Raw genomic sequence first — 12945 nt, forward strand, 5'->3', positions numbered from 1 at the left:
CTCCTTGTGTGTATGCTTTTTTTATTGAAACGTATCTGTTTAATTTAAAATGTATCTAGACAAGTCAGTTGAGAACAAATTCTTCTTTACAATGACGGCCTACCCGGGACAACGCAGGGCCAATTGTGCGCCGCCCTATGGGACTCCCAATCATGGCTGGATGTGATACAGCCTTGAATCTATGATTCAACAAATTAATAAAGGGATACTTTGGGATTTTGGCCTTTTATCTACTTCCCTAGAGTCAGATAAACTCATGGATACAATTTTTATGTCTCTGTGTGCAGTTAGAAGGAAGTTGCTAACTAGCGCTAGTCCAATTGATTATTAGCATTAGTCAGTGCGCTAACGCTAGTTAGCACTGGCTTGCGAAACTAGCTCTATCTTCCTTCATACTGGTCACAGAGAGATACAAATGGTATCCATGAGTTCATGACTCTACGAACTAGATAAATAGCCTTACTGCCAAAATCACAAAGTATCCCTTTAAGTATTCACTCTCTCTAGTAGATGTGCAAATGCTGTCATTAGAGATTACATTTTTAGTTTACATTGGCCTGCCCAACCCCAACTGGACTTTTAGTGATGCATATTCTTTATCTACCATGGGACATTAGTGAAACAAGTGACTGGATCTCCATGGTGATTTTCAGTCAGAGGATCATGATGATGTTCTGTGTAAACATAAAATAGACCTCCTGCATTTAAAGACTTGAAAAGGAACAAAGGAAACCCCGGTCATAAAGCCCCAATATCAAATTGCTGTAAACATAACTTGAAATAGTTATTTCGTACCCTCATTTCAACAAAATGCTGTATGAGTCGTAATATCACGATTTTAAACAATAAAACATTAAAAACGATATTACTATATTGCTTGAGGTGTCAAACAAGGGGAGGTGTCAAACAAGGGGAAGTTGTAGTTGCGCTCGTATACTCAGGCAATACGTCTCAGCTCTCTTCTCTTCTTGCCTGAAATATCATATACAGAAAGGGGGCATTGACATTTGACACATGAATGCAGTAGGAAATAGTATAAAATACAACTCACTCATAACAGGCACACTCTCACTGAAAGTCTAACAGAGTGATCTAATTTTTCCGTATAGGGATGTTGTACAACCTGATAACTGGCACACTTTAAATAGACATTCTGTCTTACCTTACAACAACAAACTTGTCAATTTCATATTTGAATTGGGTCACACTTTATTTGTGTCGTCCATCTGTAGATGCTCTACAGATAGTTTGTTGATAGAATGACCATCTGTCGATAAGCAATTGCTTGCTACAGTTAGGTATAGAATAAGAGTAAAGGTTAAGTTTAGGCTTAGAGCTAGGTTTAGTATAAGGGTTAAGTTCAGTGTTAGGAAAGTAAGGGTTAGTAGATGGTTGAAATGTTGCTGATGGTCTATAGAGCATCTACAGATGAACTATCCAAATAAAGTGTTACCTTAAATGCAAGGATCACACAATATCAGACCTATTCTGTTCTTGATTTACTGTAATGCAATAGCGTGTGGGCAATGAGGGAATCTTTCAAATACTTGTTCATGGTAAGGTGACTTTGGCATGTCTTGTCAGTCTCTATGGAATGGCTACTCTTTCAAATGTCTAATCAATATTGTAACAGTATTTTTATTGGAATTTCACAATTTTCACCCATATTAAGAGATACAACAGAGACAAAGCACACAGAACAAAAACAAGAAAAACAGCACCCACTTACACATATCTACGTGCATATATATATATATATATATACATACACATACACACCCATACATACACACATACATATACCCATGCATATACACACACACATACACGCACGCACACGCACACACACACATATACACACCCATACATACGTACACCATTTTCCTCTTCCCGCTCGGTGCTTCTCTCACCCCATCACCATCATTGCGTCTCTCAATACATACATTTTAAACAAACTTACAAACAGAAATTAAACAAAAAAGCTCAGTTTAAACCAAGAGGTTAGGTTCCACACATGGAACGTACAGTGTAGTTCTGAAATACATAGATCCCCGCCATTCTAAGAGAATCCTTGCAGCATAATAGCTGATACCTCAGGTTCTAGGTAATTTAGATAAGGTTCCCATACTTTGTAGAACTGGTCAGTTTTAGAATGCAATGTACATGTCAGATATTCCAGAGGCACCCATTCAAATAGTATCTTATGCCAATCTTTAATAGAAGGAACCTTATCACTAATCCACTGTAAAAGGATGTTTTTCCTCGCTGCGAAGGTAAGGATGTTGTAAAGCCTCCTTTTACCGACAGAAGTAACATGCCTACTAGGGAGACCTAACAGTAAAGAAACTGGGTCCAATTCTAGATCAACCCCTAGGATCTTTTCAATTTCTTGCAGAACACCAGACCAGTATCTTTGTATTTTGGTACATGACCATAAACAATGTGTTAGGGTGCCTGTATCAGTTTTGCATTTAAGACACTGAGGGGAAGAGGAAGTGGGGCTAAAAGCATGTCTGCGATTTGGGGATATATGCAATCTGTGTATTATTCTTAATTGGATTGCTCTAGTACGGTTACATATAGATATTGTTTTTGCATATCTCCAAATGTCCTCCCACATCTCTTCGTCAATAGTAACAGACAATTCTTTCTCCCACACTTGTTTCACCCTCTGTGTGTTGGCAGCAGAAAAGGACCTTAAAGTATCATAAAACAGACTTACAGACATTTTCCTTTGTGGGAAAAAAAGCATTCTTTCAATGACAGACACATCAGGGTTACCAATTAAGGTGGTGCTCTTCAGAATATGTCTTACTTGTAGGAAGCGGAAAAAGTCCTGCTTTGGGAGTCGATATTTCTCGACCATCTGCTCAAATGACAACAAAATCTTATCAGCAAATAAGTCATTTAGCCTGCGTATGCCCTTATTAAGCCATAAGTTAAGCCAGCATCCAGCAATCCTGGACTGAAATCTGGGTTGTTAAGAATTGGGGTAAGAGCAGAGGTTAGTTTGGACCTTCCCAGGAAGCGTTGAACTGACCTCCATACTTTGAGTGTGTTAAGTGTAACGGGATTATTGCAGTGATCTTCTACAGACTTGAAAATTCTGAAAAATAAAAGATCCTGTAAGGGGTATTTTGAAAGAGAAGTCTCAATGTCTAACCAAATAGAGGAGTCATCATTTGTGATCCAGTCAGAAATATAACAAAGGTGGGCACACCATTGATAGAACCTGATATTGGGCAGGTCCAAGCCGCCCATAGAACTTGGCAGCTGCAATATTGCCATCTTAAGTCTTGGCTTGCGTTTACTCCATATAAAAGGAACTTAGCCTTAACTTAACTTCATCCTTTATTACCTTATTGGAGAGTAATACTGGGATCATTTGGATTGGGTAAAGTAGTCTAGGTAAAATGTTCATTTTCAAGAGTGATATTCTACCCAACCAAGAAATCGGGAGAGAGTTCCAGCGCTCCAGATCCTGTCTTATTGTATCAAACAAGGGAACAAAATTGGCTTTGTACATTAGCTGGAATTTAGGAGTTACAAATATACCCAGATACATGAAACCTGAGGGAGACCATTTAAAAGGGAAGGGGGGAGAAGTATTAGGTACAGAGTGTAGGCTACCAAGTGGCATAGCCTCTGACTTAGTAAGGTTAATCTTGTAGCCTGAGAATTCGCTGAATGATTCAATAATATTAATAAGAGATGTAATTGAAGTCTCGGGACTAGAGATGAATATCAGGACATCATCAGCATACAAGCTTATTTTATGGTGAACATCACCAATGAGCAGCCCCTGTATAGCAGGCGTTACCCTGATGGCCTCGGCCAGTGGTTCCATAACGAGTGCAAAGAGGAGGGGGGATAAAGGACAGCCCTGTCTGGTACCTCTGTGTATAGAGAAGCTATTTGACCGTAGCCCATTAGTAAGGACAGCAGCCTGAGGATCATCATATAAAACTTTCACCCATTTTATAAAGTTGTCCCCCAGACCAAATTTATTTAGAGCAAATAATAGGTAAGACCACTCCACACGATCAAATGCTTTCTCAGCATCTAGGGAGAGCACAAGACCATCCACAGCACTTTGTTGGTAGGCTTGAATTACATTAAGAAGCCGCCTGACGTTGTTGCATGACTTACGGCCCCTAATGAAGCCAGTTTGGTCTCCTTTCACAATTAGTGGCAGTGAGTCCTCTAATCTTGTGGCTAAAATTTTAGAACGCAATTTTCTATCCACATTCAGAAGGGAAATTGGTCTGTACGAGGAACAAGACTCTGGACATTTTCCCTTTTTGAGAATAAGTGAAATGTTGGCTTCTCTCAGTGTTTGAGGGAGTTGGTCATTTGAAAATGAGTGGTTAAACATATCACGCAATGGCTCAAGAATCAGGCCATGGAACTCTTTATAGAACTCACTACAAAACCCGTCTGGTCCTGGGGCCTTACCATTTTGCAGATTCTTAATTGCGAACATTATCTCTTCCTTGGTAATAGGGGCATTAAGGAGGGACCTCTGCTCTTCGGAGATAGTAGGGAGCTCAATCTTACAAAAGAAGTTCTCCATTAATTTGGGTGCATCCTTTGGCAGTTCTGAGGCATAAAGGTTTGTATAAAATTTCTTAAATGGAGTCACTTATCAATTTATTTTCATATAAATGATTACCATCAGAATCAGTAATAGTAGCAATTGACTGAGAGTCAGCACTCTATTTAGCTAGGTATGCCAAGTACTTTCCTGGCTTATCGCCATGTTCATATAGCTTTTGCCTGACAAATCTCATTTTCTTTTCAGCGTCCTGTGTTAGGAGAGAGTCTAACGTTGATCTAATGACTGATATTTCCTTTAATAGGGCAGGAGTGGGCGTTTTAATGTAGTTCTTCTCTTTAGTTCCTAATTCACCCTCTAACATTTTTTGCTTTTCCCGCTTTTTCCGTCTCTTAGTAGCTGTGTATGACATAATCAGACCCCTGGCATACGCTTTACAGGTCTCCCAAAGGAGCGAGGGGTTATCTGTTGATTGAGAGTTAGAGAAAAATGCTTTAAACTCTGTTATAAAATATGATGTGAATGTATGGTCTTTAAGAATGGTTGTGTTCAACCTCCAATGTCTTGACCGATTGAATGCCCTGTTGAGTTTTATGTCCAGGATCACCTCAGCATGATCAGATATGACTATGCTACCTATCCTAGCGGATAAAACAGACTGCAAAGACGTCCTGGGCATAAAAAAATAATCTATTCTAGTCTGACATCCATGAGGTGCAGAGAAAAAAGTGAACTCTCTGTTGGAGGGATGAAAAGCTCTTCAGACATCCGCATACCCCAGATCATCACAAATAACTTTAAGTGACTTAGCTTGAGGAGAGAGTGAAGCTATACCACTGGGAAACCCATCAATAAGGGGGTTCAACAAGCAGTTAAAATCTCCTCCAACCACTGCAGTGTCTGAGTTTAATTCTGAAAAGTCTAGAAATGCCTTAGTGAGGAAAACAGGGGGGTGAGCAGGGGGGAAGTAAATATTCATTATGGAAATGTTCTGCCCTTGTAAAGTACCATTAATTATAACAAAGCGACCAAATTTCTTTCACACAATTCAAGACCTTAAGTGGTAAGTTCTTTTTCACCAGAATTGCTACACCTCTACTTCTGGATGTAAATGATGAGAAAAACACTTGACCAAACCCTCCTTGTTGTAATTTCAGGTGCTCCTTATCATCCAAATGAGTTTCTTGCAACAGGGCAATATCAATATTTTCTTTTTTCAAAAAAGACAGTACTTTCTTCCTTTTAATGGGGTTATGGCTCCCTCTAATGTTCCACGTACATACACGCAGTCTGTTATCTGCCATTGTATCTTGACCATTCAATATCCAGACTGGATCCTACTGTAAAAGTGGGGTGGTACCTTTTTCCATGTGTTGAACTCTCCTCTATCTCACTGAGCATAAACAAAAAATATGAACCCTGAACTCGAACTATGCTAAACCCAAAAATTAAACATGTAAAGATCCAAAAGGGGGTTTTCCCACTAGCTAACATGCAGGGGATTTCAACTCTCCAATGTAGACTCTTAAGTCCGCATTGCCGCTCAATAGCCTCATCCTTTATATATATGGAAAAGAAAATCAATAGAAGAAGATTGAGGCTCTTCCACCTAAAACCAAGCCTGGGCACCAATATGGATTCACACACATCTCAGCCTGAGCTATAGCGGCTATTATTTTAGCAAGAAAAATAATAAAGATATGAATATTACTGAGCCGGAGTACGTGAGGACTCACACCACTGTTTCATGATCAGATTCAACCAAAAATAAACAAAGTTATTCAATGCTGTGGAGGTGCAGCTTAAAGTTATTTACCCGAGAGAGTCAATAAACGCAGCAGCCTCTTCAGGTGTGTAGAGCTTTTTAGGTGATCCGTTGACCATAATCTTCAATGTGGCCGGGTACAACAGTGCGTAGTCCATCTTCATTCTCCTGAGTCGAGCCTTCGCCTCATCAAACGCTTTGCGTCTTCGTACAACCGCTGTGGAATAAGCATTGAAGAATGAGACCTTTGGACCTTTATGTTGACTACCATCAGAGCCGATGTTTCTAGCCGCATCCATGACGCGCTGCTTGTCGGTGAAGTTGTGGAACTTTATAACCACCGGCCGTGGGCGCTGATTGGGACCGGGTATCGGTGCTTGAGAGCGATGGGCTCTGTCCAGCTTCACACGACCAGCCTTAGTGTCCATTTGTAGGTAGCCAGGGATCCATTCCTCAAAGAATTTTACTGAACGTGTCCCTTCAGAATTTTCCGGGAGTCCCACAACACGAATATTGCATCTGCGTCCTCGATTATCCAAGTCGTCAATGTGCTCCGCCATTTCGCGCACCGGTTTCTCAAGTGCTTTTATCTTAGCGTCCATAGATGTAGTTGAAGTTTCCACTGCAGCAATTCTTTCTTCCGCCTCAACAACACGTTTCACAACGCACTGTATTTCAGCTGAATGGCCTGCTATTGCTTCCAAGACCGTTCTTATCTTAGCATCGATCACTTTAGTAATGTTATCAGTCATCTTTTGAATCATAAGGTCCATTGTGCCTGTATCCTCAATGGTGTTAGCTTCGCTAACGTTAGCTAGCTCCTCATGCACATCCACAGGGGTGGTGGTTTTGGCCGACTTCTTAGTAGTTCTATTGGGCATGTTGTCGGAGATTTTTGCGAAATAGTCGTCAAGACTCATTATATGGTAACTTATTTAGCCAATTCTACCACTTTTTCAAGCTAGGAGATTAATGTAAGAATATAAATTTACGAATGCCACGAGAGCTCGCTGAAACACCGTGTTCTCTCTACGGCGCCATTTTGTCCCCCGTCTAATCAATATTAAGAAAGATAGGATATAATGAGCCAGTTTCCCAGACACAGATTGAGCCTAACCTAAAAGGCATTTTCAATGGAGATTCTGGGAAACCGGACATAACATGTTATGTGAATTCATAAATTACCATTAAACTTTTTTCTTGAAACCCTTAATGACCTCGTCTTTAATCCCAGTGGTTAGAACCAGAGCCTTTTACAAGTCTGTCTAACATCTCTGTTAGAACTAGTATTACAAAGTGTAGAATAAAAGAAGGGAAGCGCTGCTAGTGTACACAGTAGTAGGTCTTTGTAGATAGAAGGTGCTCTTTGGTAAAAAGGGGTAAATTGGTCATCAAAAAGCAAGGACTAAGGCACTCTTCATGTAATTCAAATGCATGTATTTGTATGGCATGTTCAGTGGAACAAAGATTTAAAAACTGACTCCTTTTCAAGGGTATAACTACTTTGTATTTTCTAATAGTTCTAACCTTAGATATGTTATCAAAATGCATATTATTTCACTTTTGAATGTATATGGTTGTTTACTAGGTGTTGTCCAATGTCTAACTAAACCACTTCCTCTTCAATCAGGGTGATTGGAACATGGTTTGTGCAAAAGTACACATTGTATCTTTGTACTCCCTGACGAAGGCCATGCTGCTTAAAACGTGTCTGTTGAAAAACTTTGTTCCATTCAACATACCATACAAATAAAGGCATTTAATTATATGAAGAGTGCCTTGGTCATCCTTGCTTTTTTGATAGTATTACAATTTGCTGAAGCACACCAGATGGTAGCCTGACACAAGGTTATGGGGAGTGACAACCAAATCACAAATCACCATAATGTCAAATACTAATGGAATAAGCAGCTGGGGATTTGTGTAAAATGATCATGAGAAAAACAATAATATGCCCACATCTTGAAACACTTATCACCCTAACCTGCTACAATGAGGGTTGTTAAGGTATCTATGAACAAACAAACCCCACCAACTGTCATCAGAGGGATAGTAGAGCTAGAGCTCCCACCTCATTGGTCAGCAATCATTAGATCCTTTTGTACACTGTAATACAACCCATAATACTTCATTAAAAGGATGAATATAGATCTTGTACAAACAACCGTCTAAAGCTTCATGTATTCATTTTCATATCAGGCTAAATTCACCTCCGACACAAATTCAGGTGCAGGTGTGCTCTGTGTTGGTATAGTTACTGGTAACTGCTGTTATTTACCATTTTTTTCCAGTAACTAATAGAAGGGCATTATTCCTGCATCATTTTTCAGCTCGGCTATAGAACACAGTCTGTCTATACCCCCTGGGAAAAACTTATTGAAAGCCCCTGGAATGAGAGGATGTGTCTGTTCAATTACCTCAGAATAGGAGTGCTGATCTAGGATCAGTTTCAGATGACTCAGATGATATTTCTGTAGCTAATTACACTTTTAATTTACAGTAGTGAAAAAAGAAATGGGTGAAAAATGTACATATAAACCATGGCACTAGGTTTAATGAATGTATTGATATTGGCAAAAAATCATATCACAGTACTGTAGAGTGTTTCTACTCTATTCGTAAGCCTGTGTGTCTACGTACACTGATGATTCAATATTATACACGTCAGGAACAGCAGTGAAATCACTGCAACCCTAAACAAAGAGTTGCGGTCAGTTTTGGAATAAGTGGCTTGTAATAAACTAGTCCTAAGCATATCTAAAATGTATAACATTGTATTATGTAAAAATCATTCCCTAAGTTATAAACCTCAGCTGAATCTGGTAATGAATGATGTGGATGTTGAGTAAATTGAGAAGACTAAACTTCTTGGTGTAAATTGTCATGGATGTTCAAGGCATAGATTAAATTGTTGTAAAGATGGGGAGAGATCTGTCTGTGATAAAGAGATGCTCAGCACAGCTCTTAGGCATAATAATATGTACTGATGTGTGGGTAATTGTCAGTAATATGTGTAACTGTCAAGTAGGACCTTTTTTTGGTTCTATTATTTTAATTTGAAATTTGTGCTGTTTAGTCCTTGAGCTGTTCTTGTCTATTGATGTTCTGTATTATGTCATGTTATGTGGACCTCAGGAAGCGTAGATGCTGCTTCAGCAACAGCTAATGGGGATCCAAATAAAATACAAATTATTACTATACACTCAGTTGCCAGTTCATGAAGTGCTTTGAGAGGCTAGTCAAGGATCATATCACCTCCAGCTTACCTGTCACCCTAGACCCACTTCAATTGGCTTACATCCCCAATAGGTCCACAAACGATGCAATCACCATAACACTGCCCTATCCCATCTGAACAAGAATAATACCTATGTAAGAATAATGTTAATTGAATATAGCTCAGTATTCAACACCATAATACCCTACAAGCTCTACAGGTCCTGGGTCTCAACCCCGCCCTGTGCAATTGGGTCCTGGACTTCCTGACGGTCCCCCCCGTAGGGTATGTAAGCATTATATAAATTGACTGGTGATAAATGGAATACATCAATTTTTCCATTATTAAAGTGGCTAGAGTTGAGTCAGTATGTTGGCAGCAGCCACTCAATGTTTGTGATGGCTGTTTAACAGTCTAATGGCCTTGAGATAGAAGCTGTTTTTCAGTCTCTCGGTCCCCGCTTTGATGCTCCTGTACTGACCTCGCCTTCTGGATGATAACGGGGTGAACAGGCAGTGGCTCGGGTGGTTGTTGTCCTTGATAATCTTTTTGGCCTTCCTGTGACATCGGGTGGTGTAGGTGTCCTGGAGGGCAGGTAGTTTGCACCCGGTGATGTGTTGTGCAGACTTCACTACCCTCTGGAGAGCCTTATGGTTATGGGCGGAGCAGTTGCCATACCAGGCGGTGATACAGCCCGACAGGATGCTCTCGATTGTGCATCTGTAAAAGTTTGTGAGTGTTTTTGGTGACAAGCCACATTTCTTCAGCCTCTGAGGTTGAAGAGGCGCTGCTGCGCCTTCTTCACCACGCTGTCTATGTGGATGGACCATTTCAGTTTGTCCGTGATGTGTATGCCGAGGAACTTCAAACTTTCCACCCTCTCCACTACTGTCCCGTCAATGTAGATAGGGGGCTGCTCCCTCTGCTGTTTCCTGAAGTCCACGATCATGTCCTTTGTTTTGTTGACATTGAGTGTGAGGTTATTTTCCTGACACCACACTCCGAGGGTCCTCACCTCCTCCCTGTAGGCCGTCTCGTCGTTGTTGGTAATCAAGCCTACCACTGTAGTGTCATCTGCAAACTTGATGATTGAGTTGGAGGCGTGCATGGCCACGCAGTCATGGGTGAACAGGGAGTACAGGAGAGGGCTGAGAACACACCCTTGAGGGGCCCCAGTGTTGAGGATCAGCGGGGTGGAGATGTTGTTACCTACCCTCACCACCTGGAGGTGGCCCGTCAGGAAGTTCAGGACCCAGTTGTACAGGGCGGAGTCGAGACCCAGGGTCTCGAGCTTAATGACGAGTTTGGAGGGTACTATGGTGTTAAATGCTGAGATGTAATTGATGAACAGCATTCTTACATAGGTATTCCTCTTGTCCAGATGTTTATTTTGTATTTTTATTTCACCTTTATTTAACCAGGTAGGCTATTTGAGAACAAGTTCTCATTTGCAACTGCAACCTGGCCAAGATAAAGCACAGCAGTGTGAACAGACAACACAGAGTTACACATGGAGTAAACAATTCAATAACATAGTAGAAAGAAAATAATCTATATACATTGTGTGCAAAAGGCATGAGGAGGTAGGCAATAAATAGGCCATAGGAGTGAACAATTACAATTTAGCAGATTAACACTGGAGTGATAAAATATCAGATGTACATGTGCAGGTAGATACTGGTGTGCAAAATAGCAGAAAAGTAAATAAAATCAGTATGGGGATGAGGTAGGTAAATTGGGTGGGCTATATACCGATGGACTATGTACAGCTGCAGCGATCGGTTAGCTGCTCAGATAGCAGATGTTTAAAGTTGGTGATTTTTGCAATTCGTTCCAGTCACAGGCAGCAGAGAACTGGAAGGAAAGGCGGCCAAATTAGGTTTTGGCTTTAGGGATAATCAGTGAGATACACCTGCTGGAGCGCATGCTACGGGTGGGTGTTGCCATCGTGACCAGTGAACTGAGATAAGGCGGAGCTTTACCTAGCATAGACTTGTAGATGACCTGGAGCCAGTGGGTCTGTCGACGAACATGTAGCGAGGCCCAGCCGACTAGAGCATACAGTCGCAGTGGTGGGTGGTATAAGGTGCTTTAGTAACAAAACGGATGGAACTGTGATAAACTGCATCCAGTTTGCTGAGTAGAGCATTGGAAGCTATTTTGTAGATGACATCGCCAAAGTCGAGGATCGGTAGGATATTCAGTTTTACTAGGGTAAGTTTTGCGGCGTGAGTGAAGGAGGCTTTGTTGCGAAATAGAAAGCCGACTCTAGATTTGATTTTGGATTGGAGATGTTTGATATGAGTCTGGAAGGAGAGTTTGCAGTCTAGCCAGACACCTAGGTATTATAGATGTCCATATATTCTAGGTCGGAACCATCCAGGGTGGTGATGCTAGTCGGGCGTGCGGGTGCAGGCAGCGAACGGTTGAAAAGCATGCATTTGGTTTTACAAGCGTTTAAGAGCAGTTGGAGGCCACAGAAGGAGTGTTGTATGGCATTGAAGCTCGTTTAGAGGTTAGATAGCACAGTGTCCAAGGAAGGGCCAGAAGTATACAGAATGGTGTCGTCTGTGTAGAGGTGGATCAGGGAATCGCCCGCAGCAAGAGCAACATCATTGATAGATACAGAGAAAAGAGTCGGGCCGAGTATTGAACCCTGTGGTACTCCCATAGAGACTTGGGAGACAACATGCCCTCCGATTTGACACACTAAACTCTGTCTGCAAAGTAGTTGGTGAACCAGGCAAGGCAGTCATTAGAAAAACCGAGGCTACTGAGTCTGCCGATAAGAATATAATGATTGACAGAGTCGAAAGCCTTGGACAGGTCGATGAAGACGGCTGCACAGTACTGTCTTTTATCGATGGCGGTTATGATATCGCTTAGTACCTTGAGCGTGGCTGAGGTGCACCAGTGACCGGCTCGGAAACCGGATTACACAGCGGAGAAGGTACGGTGGGATTCGAGATGGTCAGTGATCTGTTTGTTGACTTGGCTTTCGAAGACCTTAGATAGGCAGGGCAGGATGGATATAGGTCTGTAACGGTTTGGGTCCATGGTGTCTCCCCCTTTGAAGAGGGGGATGACCGCGGCAGCTTTCCAATCCTTGGGGATCTCAGATGATACGAAGGAGAGGTTGAACGGGCTGGTAATAGGGGTTGCGTTTCTGTCTATAGGCTGGGAGCAACAAAATGGAGTTGTGGTCAGCTTTTCAGAAGGGAGGGTGGAGAGGGCCTTATATGCGTCGCGGAAGTTAGAATAACAGTGATCTAGGGTTTTGCCAGCCCTGGAAGCACAATCGATATGCTGATAGAATTTGGGGAGCCTTGTTTTCAGATTAGCCTTGTTAAAATCCCCAGCTACTATGAATGCAGCCTCAGGATATGTGTTTTCCAGTTTACATAGAGT

Source organism: Oncorhynchus tshawytscha, linkage group LG07 (genome assembly GCF_018296145.1).
Source record: "Oncorhynchus tshawytscha isolate Ot180627B linkage group LG07, Otsh_v2.0, whole genome shotgun sequence".
Classification (NCBI taxonomy): Eukaryota; Metazoa; Chordata; class Actinopteri; order Salmoniformes; family Salmonidae; genus Oncorhynchus; species Oncorhynchus tshawytscha.